This window comes from Magnolia sinica, chromosome 1, assembly GCF_029962835.1.
Source record: "Magnolia sinica isolate HGM2019 chromosome 1, MsV1, whole genome shotgun sequence".
In the NCBI taxonomy this organism is placed as follows: Eukaryota; Viridiplantae; Streptophyta; class Magnoliopsida; order Magnoliales; family Magnoliaceae; genus Magnolia; species Magnolia sinica.
In genome coordinates this window covers 38,309,237-38,328,903 of record NC_080573.1, presented here as the reverse complement: position 1 = coordinate 38,328,903, position 19,667 = coordinate 38,309,237, and positions in this window count along the sequence as shown.

Genomic DNA, 19,667 nt, shown 5'->3' with positions numbered 1-19,667 from the left:
CCTTTGGGAAGTTATACATTCTACTAGCAGTAGACTATGTCACTAAATGGGCTGAAGCGGTCCCGTGCCGGAACAATGACCATTGAACAGTCATTAGATTTTTAAAAGAAAACATCTTTTTCCAGTTTGGAATGCCTCAAACCATCATTAGTGATGGAGGTTTACACTTTTGTAATAGGCCATTTGAGAATTTAATTAAGAAATATGGCATTTCTCACAAAGTGAGCACTCCATACCATCCACAGACAAGTGGGCAAGCTAAAAATTTCAACATGAAAATTAAACACATTCTAGAGAAAATGGTTAATCTCGACCATAAAGATTGGTCAATTCGCTTGACCGATGCTTTATGGGCTTACCATACTGCCTTTAAGACCCCTATTGGAATGTCTTCCTTTAGACTCATTTATGGGAAAGATTGTCACTTACCTATGGAGTTGGAACATAAAGCCTACTAGGCTATCAAAAATCTGAACTTTAATATGGACAATGCTGGCTCGTTACGCAAACTTGAGTTAAATGAACTTGAGGAAATTTGGAATGATGCTATGCTTACAAGAATTTGAGAATTTACAAGGACAAGATGAAGGTGTTCCATGATATGGACTGGCTTGCAGAGTATGGTTGTAAGTCCCGTATCCTAGACCGTACCGTTCCGTAGGCTTCCGCGGTCCTTCCGGTCAAATTCCGGCAACCTTCGCACCGTATTCGGTGTTTGCGCACGATCCTAAGCCAGGTCCCGCGCACCGACGTCGGCTTGGTCCGAAAGTTATATCATAGCGACCGCGTCGTCGCCACGGTTCCAACGCCGTGACTTGCGCACCGAACCGATACCCAGGCAAGAAGATGCCGATCAGCGTTTATTCCGAAGAAACACCGCGCGTTGCGGATTTCGAGGGAATCTCTACAATTAGTCTCATCAATCAACCATTAAAGCATCCCATACCTCAAGTACATCAACCCATCCCCACCTTTTTCAAAAGTCCACCATTCTTTCCACCTCACCACTCCTCTTTTCCAAATTTCAACAACAACCATACCTCTTTTTACCATTTTCAACCCAAACCATCCCCCATCACTCCATCACCCATCTCTTTCTCTCTCTCTCCCTCCCTTTACAACTATCTCTCTTATTCTTTTTTTCAAAAAAAAAAATCCAAATCCAAGAGAGAGCACCATGAGTTCCCCATGGTGAGAAAACTTCATTTGTGAGGTCCACCTTTCCCACCCCTTCATCTCTCATCTCAACCATCCATTTCCCATCTTCCTCCATCAAAGGGTAGCACAAGGAGCTAAGGAAGCCAAGGGAGCAAGAAGATCAAGCGGTGGGTGTTTGGATAGGATAGTTTTTGATGTTTTTAAGATGGGCCAAGTGAGGCCAACCGATCAATGGTTTGGATCTCGCTTTGGACCCTATGATGTGGCCAATGGCCCACTTGGATCATCATGATCATTCCATGATGGGGCCATTCTCCATGGACCCCATCATGATGTCTACTTTCTTGCATATTTAAGGTCATCTAGACCATTTGTTTTAGTGGAGAAAGGATCTCCACCGTTGGATTTCAATTCCATGGACCCCACATGTAATGGGATCCACTTGATGTATGATTTAGTGCAAGGGAGGGCCCATAGTGCCGGGGTCCCTCCATCACACGGTCTCACTCTCTATCCCTCTCCCTTTTTATTTTATTTTTATTTTATTTTATTTTTATTTTTTTTATTTTGTTGTATGATGGTAAGGTTGTATGGCTACTTGAATGGACCCCACCATGTAGTAAGCATTTTATTTGAGTGGGGCCCACCTTATAAGTATAATACCCACGCCGTTCATCAGTGGTGGCCCACCTGAACAGGCCCACCTCAAATTGCAAAGACCGTCCAGCGTCCCTGGACGCTGGACGTTTAAATGGGAAAACATAAATATCTTTTACTCCTCAAGAAGTTATCAAGGCTCTTGTTCTTAGGTTTGGTTGTCTTGTTTGACGATGATAAGCATCAGAGAATTGCAGCTTAGTCTCCAACTGCTTCCATAAAGTACATTAGAAGTGACCCACAAACTTCGAATCATGGTTAGAAACCTCGTGAAGTCACACAATTTCTATGAAAAATATGTTGGCGATATGCATAGCGTCCATCATCCTTTTTTATGGAATGAAGTAAGCCAGCTTCGAAACATGGTCCACCACAATAAAATAAAATAAAATCGAAGCTGCTCCCTTATGAGTCTTAGGAAGACTCTAAATGAAGTCCATAAAAATCTTCACCCATGGTACGACTGGAATAGGAAGCAATGTATAAAGGCCGTTGTTTTGCACATGACCTTTGGAGACATGGCATGATTGATAGTTTGATCGAGTACCAAGACGGGGTTGCCAGACCCAACAGGAAATAGTAGCCTTATTTGAAGCCTTTTTGAGCCCACAGAAATCTTGGATCAAGGTGAAACTTTTTATCACCCTTCATCTAGGTCTGCTGGACCTTATCAACGGTCCGGATGGGATATAAACACTATGGTGGGCCCCACATGGAGCCCACATTGATGTATGTGTTTCATTCCCACCGTCCGCCTGGACGGTGGACGTGGAGCCACTTTGATGTGTGTGGGCCCACTGTGATGAGTGTGTGGGCCCACTGTGATGTGTGTGTGTGTGTATATATATAGATATATATATATATATAATATTATATTTCATATAATATTATATACATGTATTATGTATATATATTATATACTATATACATATTATATACTATATTATATGTATATTTTTTTTTACTAATGTTGAGGCCCGTGATTGAGGCCCACCTCAGTACTTGTGACCCATGGTTGAGGCCCACTTTGATGTATATAAAAGGCCCATGGGTCGAGGCCCATTCAATGTATTAGGGGCCCATGGGTCGAGGCCCATTTGATGTAATGGGGCCAATGAGTTGAGGCCCATTTGATGTGCACATGGGGCCCAATTGGTGAGGCCCATTTGATACATATAAGGCCCAGGTGAGTAGACCCATTTGATGTACATATAGAGCCCAACTGTCGAGGCCCATTTGACACGTGTAAGGCCCATAAGCTTAGGCCTATTTGATAGGTTCTGAAGCCCCGGGTGAGAGCCCAGTGCAATGTACATAAGGCCCATTGGTGTGGCTCACTTAATGAATATAAGGCCCATATGACTTGGCTAATTTGATGTATTTAAGGGCCCAATGGATGTACCTAAGGTCCATTGCAATGTGTGATCCCAAAATAGCTTATGAACTGATATTTGTGGCAGTCGTGCCTTGGGAGCAATGTTGGTTTGACGTCCACATTGTAAGTGTAGTGTGGTTAAATGTCCGCATTATGACTTTCCCTTGGGTCCACTGTTAGGCCCATATGTGTAGTGTATAGGCCGTCTAGGCCCATCTTCCCATATGTGTAGTGTATAGGCCGTCTAGGCCCATCTTCCCATATGTGTAGTGTGTAGGCCGTCTAGGCCCATCTTCATTATGAACATCATCCACCCCATATAACATATTTAATTCCATGATTCATGATCATATGCATCATACGTATGCTTGATATGAGAAATGACTGATCATAGCATGGCCTTCGGGCAGATTGTTTAGGGGCTCCCGTACAGGGGGGTGTTGCCCTACATGAGCGCACGATATGCGCAGGATTTGCTGCATGACTGAATAGTGTGATTCATGCATTCGCATTGTGTGGTATAGTTACTGTACGCCCTAGCGACATCAGGGCCGTAGCCTCCACAGACGTATCGTGGTTGGCAGGATTGGATACCGGAAATACTGTTCTACATGGGGTGCGATAGATATCCCTAGGTGAAAGTCCCTAAACCCTTATGGTACCAGGAGGTTGCTCCAACGTCTAGACCGAGTGGGTGCATGAGCGCTGGGTGCCGATTACCAGACGGTTGCGCTTTCCACTGTGTCGTGGTCGGTTGGAAGGGGGTGCGGCCTTACCCGCCCGAGAGTAGGGGGCAATGCTAGGCTGAGTCTGACCAGCTCGAGGAATGGGTCCGCTATTGACGAGCCGAGCCCGATATTGGCAGGCGGATAGTGAGGTCTTTTCCACTCACCTTATTGCGCGCGATGGGGCGGCAATCTGGCTTGGAGTGTACTAGACCCCGGTGATATTCCAGATTTGAGCCGTATTGACATGTGGACTTAGATGAGGATTTGTATGCTTGACTTGCATTTTGCATTGCATGGCCTTGGTATGGCCGACATCATTCTTTGCACCGCATGGCCTTGGTACGGCTAATGGGATTCTTAGCATTCATCAGCATGTTCCGCATTACTCTGATACTGCATAACTACATTATCACCTCGAGCATACACTTTCACCACCCTCTAAGCTTTCTATAAGCTTATGCACGACCGTTGCGTGCAGGTGACGTTGGTTCGCAGCAGCGCTGAGGCTTGGACGCGTGGCTGATCTTCTTTTGGAGTTTTGGTCTATCTTCATTGTATTTCCCTTATGCACAAAGTACTTAAAAACAATATGATTATAGACAAAAACACATGAAGTGCTTGGTTGTTGTTTGTGGGTTATGCCTTTGGTTATGCTTATTACGAATCAAACCGATGTTGAAAATCCTCCTTGTAGCATCCCAGATCGGAACCTGGGTATGAGCGGCGGGAGCCGAGAATGGGGTTCTACGGAGATTCAAGAATTTGTAAGGACAAAATGAAGGTGTTCCATGATAAGAAAATCCTTCATAAATCATTCTTAACTGGTTAAAAAATCATTTTGTACAATTCTCGGTTACACCTTTTTCCAAGTAAACTCCGATCTCGTTGGACCGGCCCTTTCACTGTCACTAATATTTATCCTCATGGGGCCATCGAGATAGTAAATCCAATAAATGGCGATGCTTTCAAAGTGAATGGACACTGTTTAAAGTCATTTGTTGAGAAATTTGATTCAGAGGACATGTCATACCTTTGACCGATCCTGTCTACCAGGATTGATCTCCTAGTTTGATAGAGGTGTAGTTAGGTTTACTGCTTTCATAGGATTTAGGACTAGGATAATTTATTTTAGTTGTTTAGTCTGTGTGCTAACCCATTTTATGCTGAGATCCGTAACAAAGCCTCAAACTTCCTTCTTCAGGTACTACCTTTCCATCATTACTCATTTTCTTTTCGTTGCCTCATATCCATTGCATGCTTATCTCTTTTACATTGAGGAGAGTGTAGATTTTAAGTTAGCGGGTGTGGATTAGACAGGCTAATCAGTTATTTCCTTACTCTTTGAGCAAAATTGTGAAAAAAATTTTGAAAAATTCTAGAAATTCTGTGAATTCAAGTGATTTTGAAGTTAATCCATGAATTAGAATTATAAGATGCTCAATGTTGATTCTTTATGCCTCTTAGATTTTAGTCACTTGGGAGATCCCAAAATTAAGTTCGAATTATTAATTCATGATTAGAAGTTTTAAACATTGATTAAGTCATGATTTCACATGTCACATCTAGCTTTCACATTAGAGCTTCAATTTGATATTGAAGTATTAACTTAGTGATTATTAAGCATGGAAGGAACTAACCTGGGGAATTTGTCTATCATGTTCAAATGAAAAAAAAAAGTAATACCCAGCTTAAAAAAACAGTTGTCGTAAAAACCGGCTACCTATTAATGATCTTTAAAAAGGTTGGCATAGCCTGAAAGTCATCAATGGAAAAATCAAAAGCTGAAAAATTGACAATGAATGAAAAGATGAACTGTAAGACAAGTTTTTGGTGCCGCTGTTGGGGATTAACGGTTGCGTTTTTCTGAGATTAGATAGTTTTGGAATTAGGTTAAGATTTGTGTTTTTCTTTTTCCTAGTTTTAAGATTAGGGTTTTTCTGTTTTATTTTAGAAACTAACTTGGCTTTCTAATTTTAGGTTTAGAAATTTTCCTAATTTAATTGCAGAAACTAACTTTTTCTCTTTCTAGAAACTTTCTATTTTTTGTTTTTAGAAACTTTCCTTTTTAGAAACTATTTTACTTTCCTAATTTGTTTTTAGAAATTAACTCATCTTTTTATTTTTATTTTTAGAAAATTTCTAATTTTAGAATTTCTGTTTTTAAAAACTAACTTATTTTGTTTTGCTCTGCAAGATCTTAATTTAGGAATTTCTAATTTGGTAACTTCTTTCTAATTCTCTCCCTTTCTATTTCTAGATTTCTATTTTCTTCTTTCTTTAGGTTTAAGTTGGAATCTGAAATTGAGGGCTGAGAGTATTTCATGCCCAAGTGGGTCCGTTGTAACACTTGACATCTTTTGAGTGAAGGAGGATTGGTTGAGCAGTTATCTATCCATCACAGGATTAGACACTACTTGATATCTTCAGAGTTAATTGAAGTGATGGTTGCTAATCAATCGGTCAATCAACCAGGAAGATAACCTCAAACTCGAGTTGAGGAAGACCAGGATGAGAATGAGGTGCATCAAGTACCCCAGCCTCATACTTTGCGAGACTATTTACAATTGACAAGGATGAGTACACCCTCATGCATGGTTTTTTCAGAAAATTCGGGACACATGAATATCAAGCCTGGGGTGATACAACTCCTTCCAAAATTTCATGGGCTTGAATATGAAAATCCGTACCTACACTTGAAAGATTTTGACGAGATTGTAGTCACTCTATACTTTCCAAATGTGTCTGATGACATGGTCAGGCTAAAACTCTTTCCTTTTTCTTTGAAAGAGAAAGCTAAGATGTGGTTGCATTCTCTACATCCTCGATCTATTGGTAGATGGAATGACATGATAAGGGAGTTCATAAAGAAATTTTTTCCATACCATAAGACAAACACCCTTAGAAAGTCGGTCATGAACTTCTCCTAAAAGGAAGATGAAACATTATTCCAATGTTGGGAGCGATCAAGGATCTTGTTAGTTCATGCCCACAACATGGTTTTGAAACGTGGTGCATCACGAACTTCTTCTACGATGGATTGACATCTTCCATGCGCCAATTGGTCGAGACAATGTCGCTCAATTGAATTGATAGTTTTCACAGTTACTCTCTTTAATATTTCATATATAGTTTTAGATCTTATTTTACTTCTAATTTTAGTTGCTTTCAGAATACACACAAGAATAGTCCCTATGGATTCGACCTCGATCTCACCAAGATTATTACTACATCGCGACCCTACACTTAGGGTTGTGAATAGTACGCTTGTCATGTATTAATCTCTGGACAAGGAGTGATCACAATGTATAGGAGTGATCTCGGAGAGAGTGTTATTTATGCATTGGGATAGTGCCAGAGCATTGTATAAGATGTGGAAGGATGTCCACAAATCCATACTGAATTAGAGAATGGGAAGTGTCTACCCCTTTGTAGTTTATTTGGATCACCATAGTAATAGTGGTTATTGATGTGTGATTGCATGGTATGATAGTAGAATGAGCAAACGAGTAATTAATGTTATAAAATATGCATACAGAAGCCTTTAAAGGGTTAACACAGCCCTGACAGGGGTCAGCATGATCTTTATGAAGTCAGGGTAGCATCATAGCTGCAAAAGGAATATAAAGGAGGCTTGTGTGACTCTGACAGGCGTTACCATGACCTTTCCTCTCCAGGTCTGGGGTTTGTGTGTCTTTTCCCCAAATTCTGCAAAAGAAAAGACGCTTTAACCTCAAACGGATTAGTATAACTTTTCCCTAAGTTTTAGCTAGCGAATGTCGCTCTAACCTTCACAAGGGGAGCTTTGAATGATTTGAGGCTAAGTCCTAAATGAGGGTTCCTTAGGGATATTTATAGACTTCTAAAGTTGCGCTAACATTACATTAGGCCACGCTAACCGAGTCGAGCTACCTTGGTGGCACTAAATGGGCCATGTTATCTCAACCATGTATCTTCGGTCACACTACCGGCTTAGAAGGTTGCGTTATTGACATAATAGTATATTGAGATATGCCTTCTTACTTTATGCCATGCCACTGGTCTTTTTGGCCACGCTATCCTTATCTTAAGTTCATGTTGGCTGTGTCGGCCTTATACTTAGATTTCCAACCAAATCCTACACTCATATAGATTATTAACTTATGTACTTTTTCATTTACTTGAGTTAATTTTGTGTAAATAAGAAAGCATACCTTCCCCCCTACACTCATATAGTTTGAAAATTTGAATGTTTAAATGTGAAGGTTTTCCACAAATATAAATAACTCATAATTCTTATTATATTGAAACAATGTTAAAACATTAAAGGCTAATAGAAAATATTTTTAAATCACGATTTTCCCTTTATGGTATTTTTCAGTACCAATAGTCATCCACTGCATGGCCCCTCGCAAGTTGTAGAGGGTCTATAAAGTCGTCGAACATCGTCCAACATACCATTGACTTGGGAAGAATATTTAACTTCCACGACGACTGGTTTTTCTTGTTGTCCCTCATCTTGTGGTTCTTCCATAGTCTGAGGGGGATCACTAGCCTTTAATCTTGATTTATTAACCATATTATAAGGCCCGTAACATAGTCCATACCGTTCCTTAGGATCCCACGATCCCCCCGGTAGAATTTCGGCGACCCGCGACGTAGATAGCTTTTACGCAAGACCCTGAGTTGCATCCTGTCAACCCGAGTCGACTTGACCCAAGACTTGTACTATTGCGACCGCGTCATTGTCGTGGTTCTAACGCCGCGTCTCACACTCCGATGCGATACCAGAGCTAGGAGTTGTAGACCCACATTTATTTTAAGAAAAACGCCACACATTATGAATCCCAAGAGAACCTCTATCATCCATCACATCAATCAATCAATCACGAGTCAAGTACAACCCATCACTCACCCATACCTCTCCCACCAACTAGTCAAAGCAACCCATGTTTAGCCCATTCCTCTCATCCTAAAAGTTAATGAGACCCATGCTTTCATGTCATATCTCTTACACACTACTCCTCTCTCTCATTTCTCACTCCATTCCAAGCAACTCCCAAGGAGAGGACGTCCAAGCTCTTCCAAGAGAGCCAAGTGTGGCCCAGATCCTACCCCTCTCATCTCTCATCCTAGCCCTTCAATCTCCATCATCCTCCATCAAAGTTGAAGCGTAGGAGCTCAGGAGATCAAGGAGCCTAGAAGAAGTGAAAATTGGTGGGTGATTTTAGGATATCCACCGTTGATTTTTCATTTGAGGGTCCACTTGTGATGGGACCCATTTTGATGTATGTGTTGTAAACAAAGAGGGGCCCATAGTGGCAGGGTCCCTCCACTACGCCGTCTCTCTTCCTCTCTCTCTCTTTCATTTCTTTTGGTGATGATGAGGCCATGTGGCCCACCCGAATGGACCCCACCATGAAGTATGTATTTTAGATCCACGCCATTCGCTTGTGGGCCCACCTTGCTGGATTGTCCAGCAGACAGGCTTGTTGCTTATCCGTCTAGACAGGCCCAGTTGAAGAGAAAAAACAAATATCAGACTTGTTCAAAGTTGCTGGTGGGTCCCACATGTGTGGACCCACCTCGTGCATATGTTACATCTGGGCCGTCCATCTGCTGGACAGCCAGCAGCACATGCCTGCTATTGATGTCAACAAGTTCTGTGGTCTCACCATGAGGTATGGTTATATCTAGACCGTCCATCCTTTTAGGACGTGAGACTCATGTACCACCCCGTACTTTTCCGTACTCGAGTGTTACTATATAAACTAACTTAGTAGGATGCAAACCTAACTTAGTGAATATTCACGTGCATCCTTATTTAAATCTGACTGTCGAAGGTGATCTCTATCCACATATCAAACCACCCAATAGTAAAATGAAATATAATAAGTATATTATCTTATTTATTTATTATATTATAAATTTTACACAAACATGGATCAAAAGATTATGGATGTATTTTGATAATTTATTTATCAAATAAATAATGTATGAAAATACATTGTAATAGAGTGATACGTATGTATTTAAGGTATATAAAATATTATGAAAATAATATTATATTAACTAAACGTAGTGGATAATAATTTTACAATATATAATTGAATTATAAATGTTAACGTAGTATTAAACATGTATACAAAAATTATTAGACATCTTAATAAGATGGTATATTATTTAACAATGTGATTTTAAACAAGATATTGTACAATTTTCAATCCATACATATGTGTAATATGATATTGTATATTAGGAATTTTATATTAATGAATATGTGACTAATAACATGTATATAGTAGCATGTTAATATTAGAAATTATATTTATATATATGTATGAGTTTTTAATTATTTTAATTACAAGTAAATCCATATTAATATTAGTATTGGTTAATAATACATGATGAAAGCCTTAAATTGACCCTTGGACTCTTTTAACCGTTGACACTCAATTTCGAACTGATCCGACCAACAGATCAATGGGAAATCCATAAACGGGACCCAAATCAAGTTGTGGGCCCCACCTAGGCGTTAGATCTGCTTGATATTCGATCAAGGACGCTGCTTGGGGCCTCAAAAGTAGAATGGGCAAAGTGGATTTATCACAAACATCATGGTGGACCCCACCGCAAGTGTGCGTGCACAGCAGGGATGTGCACCCGCTGTGCACCAACCCAAAGAGAACCGGTCAAGGCGGGTTGACCAAACTTTTCCATAAACAGAGAGTTCCCTCTCTTTCTGTTTGAAAACAGCGGACGGACGGACGTCCGTGTTTGTGATCAACGGCCCACTTACACTGCTCAAATGGACAATCCAAACCGTCCATCGTGTGAGTTCTTCAGCCCTGACTAAAATCCCCAAGTATCAAGTGATTTGGCACTTTTACACGCACACGATTCTGGGTGTAAACAAGCCCCAAAAACACAAAAATTCCAAAAATGGAAGCTGTTTCCTTCCAGCTCAGCAAACTGCGTGAGAGGAGGGATTCTCCATCTCAGACGTCCGTTATAGAGCAATCCTAGCCCCACGAAGCTAGGGTTCTTTGCAAAGAAAGAGAGAGACCGCACCAACTCCCCGTTTTTCCAAAAAAAAATGACTATTTCTTCCCTCCTTTGAACCCATCAAGTAAGAACCCTCAAACCTTTGGTTTCCCGCATCATAAAGATCCAATGTACCCCTAGGAACTGCCCTATGCTCGCGGAATGAAGAAAGAAGCAGCAAGAGAGAGACTGCCATTAACGACACCTTTCTTCTCTGACGCTGCCACGTCCTCAACTGAGTCGCAGTTCGGGTCGAATCTTGCGGGATGTCTGGATATTTCAGCAGGACCTTCAGCAGGTGGAAAAGAAAAGAAATGGAAGAAGAAACAGAAGGAAAGAGGAGAATCAGAGAGAGGGAGAGGCTTCCCTGTTTGGCAGCGGCTCGAACCGAGTCGAGTTCTGGGGTGCACCGGCTCGCTGGACTGATTAAACCACCAGTGAGTCGCTGGCTGTTCTTAGGGAAGAAGCAGGAAGGAAAGAAGGAGAAATTAAGAGGAAAGGGAAGGTGGGTGCTTTGTTTCACAACCCGAATCGAGCCAAGTTCGGGCCGAGTTGTGCTCGCGACTCAGGCAGAAACCGGGCCCAATCCGCTGTGCTTGGATCTGTCCGAGTTCTGCCACTTGTTGTCCCATGTTCCAGCGTGCTCAGAGCTGGTTTGGGAACCCATCATGTGGGAAGAAAGGGAGAGTAGAAGGGAAGAAAAGAAAGGAGAGGAGAAGAAGAAAAGAGAGGGGGAGAGATGGCTGTCGAGTCAACTCGACTCACCTGAGTTGGACCGGGCTGTTCATTGCTAGAGTTCCAGCCCACACACACACAGGGAAAGAGAAAGAAAAGAGAAAGAAAAGGGAGAAGGAAGGAAAGAGAAAGGAAGAAGAGGAGAGGAAGGTTTGTTGAACCAAGTCAACTCGGTTCAGAACTGGGTCAACAATGGTGAGATTTTTCATCTCTTTTCATCAATCAGCTTCATTATTAATTTCCATAGTTATCAATAATATAGTTAGTATTCCTATCCGTTACAACGATTAGGGTTATTTTAATGCTATCAACTATTAATTTTAATTAATATTATAATGTAATAATTGTGATTGATAGTGGATTGTGCTAATTGGTGTCATCATAATGATTATTAACTAATATTAACTATAACACTAATGTTAATAAATATTCTATAATTATTAAGTTAGCACTAAAAATTAACTACACAAAATCTAGCCAAACCTAGACTCTAAGATAAAATTTTAAACCTAAGTAACCTAAACCCTAGGCCTATAGTTTAAACATAAATGATGTGACCATATCACCTATTATCAGTTCTAGATTCATCATTATGACTATATTACCATTTTTCTTATGAGGTTAGTATAATTCTTGTTAATACAGTTATTAATATTATTACTTGTTATATTATTGTTAGTAAAATTTTTATTATTATTACTTATATTATTTAAGAGATTATTAGTCATTATAAGGACAGTAAATATTGTTGGTATATCTAAATATCAACTTATGAACCATCATTATTAATATGAATGGATTAAAACTCTTATTATGAATAGTCTTTAGCTCACGGTACAATAATAATATAATAATATTAATAATAATTTAGTATTCAAATCCTAGAATCCAAGCATCGAAGTAAACTTTAAGATAAGACCCTAAAACCTAGGTAATCCAAACCTTAGGTTAAGACCTTAACCCTAAATAATATATAAAACTTGCATCTGACCATACGATTTTACAATGTATGGTAGGATTTGGTTCTAATGACACATGCATTTCCTAGCGACACTAATGGACGACTCGACATGTAAGGTGAGGACTCACCCTTTGAGCTTCCCACTTAATTTCATCAATCTGGATATAGATGATGGCATGATTCCTCTAATTGAATTACTTACCTTACTATTGAATAAGCTAAATTGTTGTGTTAGATGGTAGACATCTCTATTTAATTATAACATGCTATCTTTAGTCATACATTGTAAATTAACTGTATGTCTGTCGTTTGTGATCGAGTTATGTAATGAATGAGACCCGTCATGAACTCACCATCTTGTGGTCCATATTTGACTTACGTGACTTTGATCGTGCATCCTTACATGTCTTGGACCACATATTTATCCTACGTGGCTTGGATCGTTTATTTTCCCTTCGTAGCTTTGATGGGTTGTTGGTGCCCTTTTGTGGCTTGATGGTTATATTCGCATATCTTATTGTTTCCTAGCCATCTTGTACTATTCGGTCGTATTGTGATTTCCGAGTGGGGCAGATGTTCGCTTGGCGATTTCCTAGCCATCTTGCGGTATTTACATACGATACGATTTTTGGGTGGTCTAGAGTTTATATGTTGGTTTTCTAGTCATCTTACGGTGTTTAGTCGTACCATGATTTTTGGGTGGAGCGGGTATTCTCTTAGCGATTTTCTAGCCAGCTTGCAGTGTTCATGTACGATTTGATTTCTGGGTGGTCTAGAGTTTGTATGTTGCTTGTCTCTTCATCTTGCGGTGTTCAGTCATACCATGATTTTTGGGTGGAGCGGGTGTTCGCTTAGCGATTTCCTAGCTATCTTGCGGTGTTCACGTATGATATGATTTCCGGGTGAAGTAGACGTCAGTATGTTGTTCTCTCTTCATCTTGTGGTGTTCAGTCGTACCATGATTTTCGGGTGGAGCGGGTGTTCGCTTAGCGATTTCCTAGCCATCTTGTGGTGTTCACATACGATTTGATTTTCGGGTGAAGTAGAGGTTTAAAGCTTGATTTTCTAACCATTTTATGGAGTTTGTAAGGTTGATTATTTGATTATCTGGACATATTCCCTCACATTGCGATTGCTATTGTATTATGCTTATGATGAAGTTATGTTGATCGGCTTAATTTTTCAGTATGTGATCATAATTATGAATTGCCCTGTTTAATATATCTATCCTCATGACTTCTGATCTGTATTGGATTATGAATGATGGGTGTGCAATCTTAGAGGGTGCTCCTCACTGCGATAACCATTGATGCTATCAAACCGTAATAGTTGATGCAGGTGTAGAGTAAGTCGATGCTGTTCACAGGGTTACTTAAGGATTCACATCCCAAGATTGTTGTAATTTACTTTATTTCATATGTAATATTATTTCATTTTGTATTGTAAAAATGGGAACATTGGTTTGTATAAGTCATTATAGGCAGTTTCTTGCATATTTAAATGATAATGCAACTCTCCTTTATGTCTGATTTATCCATAGTACACTCATCTGCTTACTCTGATAAAAGAAAAAAAACAATATATGTGGACTTTGGCTCTTTATAAGTTAACACTCGAGTTTTTAGGAAATGGATCGTATATGCGAGTCCTGAAAAGTCAGGGCGTTACAACCCACCCACACATGTCACACGTGTGGGGTGAGCCCACCTTGATGTATGAATTAAAAATCCGCACTGTCCAATGTTAGGACAGTGGGTCCCACTGCTGGTTGTCGTCAGCAAGCTCTGTGGGCTACCATGATGTATGTGTTTTATACGCAAGACGTCCGTCTGTTTTAGGCAGGGCCCACACCACATGTGTGGCACGCGTGGGGGTGGGACCCACCTTGATGTATGCGTTTTGTCTCAACATTGTCCATCTGTTTCTATAGTGTGGGGTGCACCAAGACGTATCTGTTCCATCCAGCCGTCCATCCCTAGCTTGGGGTCCACCTTGATGACACGTGTGGCCCACCACGTGGGACCACAGTAACGCATGTGATTTATCTGCACCGTCCAGCGAGCTAGACGGTGGGAACCCACTTGTGATGTATGTTTTAACCACGCTATCCGTCCATTTTCTGGGACGTGTGACCCCTCATGATGTAGGTGTTGTACATCCATGCTCTTCATTTGGTGGGGCCCACTTTGTGATGCATAAGGCCCACCTTGATGAGTGTATAGTAGGCACGATGTCCATCTGTTTTTGTTAAACCGTGAGCTGCCCCATCAGGTGCACTTGATATATTTGAGGCCCATGGTGATGTATATGAGGCCCAGATGGTGAGGCCCAATGTGATGTATATGAGGCCCAGACGGTGAGGCCCAATGTGATGTACATATGGCCCAAGTGATGAGACCCAATGTAATGTATATATGGCTCACGTGATGAGGTCCATTATGATGTGTATTAGGCCCTTATGTGCTATATATTTGGCTCTATGTGGGCCACTACTTAGGAGCAATGTTGGTTAAATGTCCACATTGATGGGCAATGATGGTTAAATGTCCACATTGTGACCTTCCCTTAGGCCTTTGTTAGGCCCATTCTCATCATTCTTAAGTGGGTTAACCCAAATCATTAGGCCTCATTGATGTTTGCATGACCCATCTATTCATATTGGGCTAACCTATAATGTTCGGCCCCCATTAGTGGCTTGTAGGATTATTTCTTTTTAATCTTGGAGTCCATCTAGGACTTATTTGGGCCCCCTAAGGCATCTAGTGGGCCATATGATAGTATTGTAAAGGAAGCCCGTTCCAAATCCTTAGGTATAGGTAGGCCACCTAGGCCCAACCTTGATATAAGGAGAGTTCATCATTATCGTAGACGGAAGGATTAGTGCTATCAGATTTGGAATACCTATTGACCCTCATGTTATGGATCTGTTGTCCATCTATGGACCCCGCCTTGTGTATAGGCCGATTATCGATGCTGACTATGAGTACGTGCTAGTATAACATCATGATAAAAACCATTGAGATGGTATGGGGCCCATTGTGATTATATTAAGCTCATTCTCATTTCTCCTTAGTAGGCTAACCCAAACTAATGGGCCCCTATTATTATTAGTATGATCCACCTCGCCTTATTGGGCTATCCCAATTCTTTGGGTCCTCATTAATGCTAGTAGAAGTACCCAAACCTGGAAGCCCACTCTTAGGCGCATGAGTAGGCCATTTAAACCCATCCTTATTATGAGGGGGATGCATCATCACCTCGGGCCATAGGTAGAAGAATCTGTGGTATTAGATCTGGTATATCCACTGTTGAGGACCGATCCTCATGTTGTGGATTAGATCTGTTGTCCTTCTATGAACCCTGCCATATATAGGCCGATTATTGATTACAACTATATTAGTATACGCACTAAGTATGTATAGCATTATGATTATATAAGGTTATTGTAAGGTTAATTGTGATTGTATGAGGCCATTGTGATTATATGAGGCCCATTGTGTGATTGCACGAGACTCATTGTGATTATATGAGGCCCATTGTGTGATTGCATGAGGCCTGTTGTGATTGTATGAGGCCCATTGTGATTGTATAAGACTCATTATAATTGTATGAAACCCAATTATGATGTAAGAGACCTATCGAATGTATGAAGACCATTATATGTGTAAGGCCCATTGTATGTGTGAGGCCCACTATGTGTAGGTGATTATTGCACATCACCCATTCACCTATACGAGCCATGGGCCATCTTATACCAGCCCACTATGATGTATATGATTATAATCATGCTTAGTATGCTTCATGATACATGCCCATATACATCATCCGCATGCTTGTTATGAGAAGTGATTGAACATAGCATGTGACATTGAGCTGATTGATTATGGGACTCCCTGAGAGACGGAGTTGCCCCACATGAGCACGCGGCATGTGCAGGTTTGATGCATGATTGGATGGTATGACTCATGCATCTCGTATGTTTTGATATGACTACCGTACGCCCTAGTGACATTAGGATCATGGCCTCTATAGGCATGTCGTGGATGGCCAGATGGGACATCGAAAATGTTTGGTTCTAGTATACGGGCGTGATAGATGTCCATGGGTGAAAATCCCTAAACCTCCGAGGCTAGGGGACGCCCCAACGTTGAGACTAAGTGGATATATATGAGTGCATGAGGGCCATATACAAGTAAGTCGTGTCTCCTACTGTGCCGTGGTCGGTTGGGTAGGGTGTGGCCTTACCCGCCTAAGGGAGTAGGCAATGTTAGGTTGAGTTTGACCAGCTCATAAATGGGTTCACTATCGACGAGCTGGGCCGATATTGGTCGGTGGATAGTGAGGTCTCTTCCACTTACCCAGTTGTGCGCTTGATGGGGTAGCAAGCTGACGTAGAGTGTACTAGACTCCTGTGATGATCCCAGAGATGTATGGTACTGATATATGGACTTATTAAGCAGGAGTTGCATACTCAACATTTTACTCAAAGCATCATAGAAGTTGGTATCAAAGCACAACTTGGGAATACCTAAGTATAGCATCATATTTCTACTAATAGCTACCCTATACTCTATGATTGTTGAGAACTTAGAATAATTAGGTCCCCGAGTTCAAATAACTTAGAGACTTTCTAATAGAGCTCCCCATCATGTGTATATTCAAGAGTGTTTAAGGATAATAGGCCCTTGTTCCTTCCTGTAAGACATGCTGCCAAGAGAGTGACCCGAGTGACTCCCTCTCTACCACGTGTGACTCCCACTCCACCAGAGATTCCTCTTCCCCTGCCTAAGGATGCCACTCCTCTACCAGAGACTGATGCGGATCTGACCGTACCCGTGAGTGCCGCACAGTTACAACAGATACTCCAGGCTGTGACAACTGCCCTACATGGCTAGGGAGGCGCCCTGATGAGACCCCGGATTAGGCGATCGAGAATTTTGTAAGCCCGGTTTCTGAGTTTGGGGCATGACACATATAGTTTTTACTAAGAAACTACAATTTAGCACACTGTGTCGCATGGCTGTGTGCTAGAAAATAGTGTTGTTGTTCAATCCAAACACGTGGCCATAAGTATAATGAACGACCCAATTTCATTTTCAGCTTGAAACAAACTGAATATTTGTGATAGCAGGTGTCAAACTAGCTGGATTAGGACCAAATTCGTAAACATTGGCCTGACTGTTCAGCCACTAATTGTTATAACGATCATGCGATTTTAGAAGGGGAGGCTTAGTCCTTCTGAATGAGATCTTTTTGCCTTAAAGACATTGACTTTTCTTTCAATGGTGATAGCTTCAATCATATTTCTCAATAAAGTAATAAAGAAAATAATTAAAAATAAAGTTTGGGTGATTAATTTTATTAATTAGAGTATTTGAGTAGTGCAATCGGCTAAAAAAAGAAAATTAACAAAAAATATTATGTACGACGGTTTGTACTAGTGATAATGGCTATGGAAAATACCAGAAATTCATGGTGTTAAGTTCATAAGATGTGATCTGAAATATACTAAGTAAGGACTCAATAATACAAGGATTCTACATCTAGGTATGGATATTTAAACTAGTACATGAGTACTACAACAAGGTGCTGGCTAGTAGCAAGACTATACTAAGAACTAATGGCTCCATACTTGCTATAGCATGGTTGGATAGAAGTGGACGAACTAAGCTTATAAGCTAAACTAAGAAGTATCCATAGAGGACAAAAGGCTTAAACAACATAGAGCAGAAAAGAGAATCGATCAATTTGTATTGGCGAGGGCCTGAAGCTCTTCTTCGAGTGTGTTTTTATAAGCTTCCAAGATGTGGTAGTTGTGCATAAACTTTTGCGACTAATGCATGAGTCTTTTGATTGGGTAGCATTGTATCCTATTCACGAATCTAAAGTCCTTATCGTGTTACTCTATCATAAAGATTTGTTTCGACTTTCATATGGCTTTTCTCTGTTCACTCTAATTTTCTTATAGCTTTTGATAAAATCTTGGATGTTCTCTAGGAAAAATTTTCTTTTAGGGTAATTTGGGAAGATCATGCTGTTCGTACACTGGTTACAAAGAATCTAAAAATGGCAAGTCTTTTAGAGAATCTTTATGTACATGTTAAGGATCGTGCTTTCATTACGTCCATCGGTCATGTGTCATACGAGAGATGAGATTGCCTTTTTTAGTCCTGGTCATGCGTACAACTCTGAGCATCCTACTCTTTTAGCATAATATGTTTTTTCGATATATATGCACTAGTAGTCTCTCTTGGTATGAGTATGTTTCTCTCCCATCTTTCGTATGAGTATGCCGACATTTAGTGGCTTCTCATTTGCTAATTTGGACTACATAAGGCCTAGTGTAAATAGTTCTTATTTCAAGAAATGAGTGTCCACTAATCAGAGGTTAGGATTATTTAATCAATTAGATATTTTGAGTATGTCTTAGTAATAGTAAGTTTGAAAATTTATTTAATTGCAGTTAGTAAGGTAATTATGCCATTTCTATAGACTTTGTGTATCACAGGTCATGCACTGAGAGTATAAATTACTCTTATTACAGTTAGAGCATTCAACAAAAAGTTATGGCACCCAACACATTACATCTTCTCTATCCATCACCTTCTCCATATCAGGTTAGAAAGTGATATAGAAAATCAAGGAGATACACAACTCGAGTAGGCCACACCATAAGAAATAAAGGGGATGGAAACACCCACCATTGAAACCTAGCTTAAGCCCATGGAAGTTTTGGGACTGCATAATATTTGTGTTTTTCCTTCACCTTTCTGGCAATTGTCTTATGAATGGGTTGGATGGCATATAAATATAATGGTGGGCCCCAGGGATTATTTTTTGTTTAAGCTTTCTATCCCACTATTTCATGTGGTGTGTCCTACTTAAGTCTTGGATTTATCTGATTTTGGGATAACTTCTTAAAATGAGATGGTGAATGTGATGGAAAGACTAGATGTCACACAAACTGCATTGGCCACACGGATTTTTGTCATGCTTTTGACAAAATCATTCAAACATGAAATTGAGGTTTAGA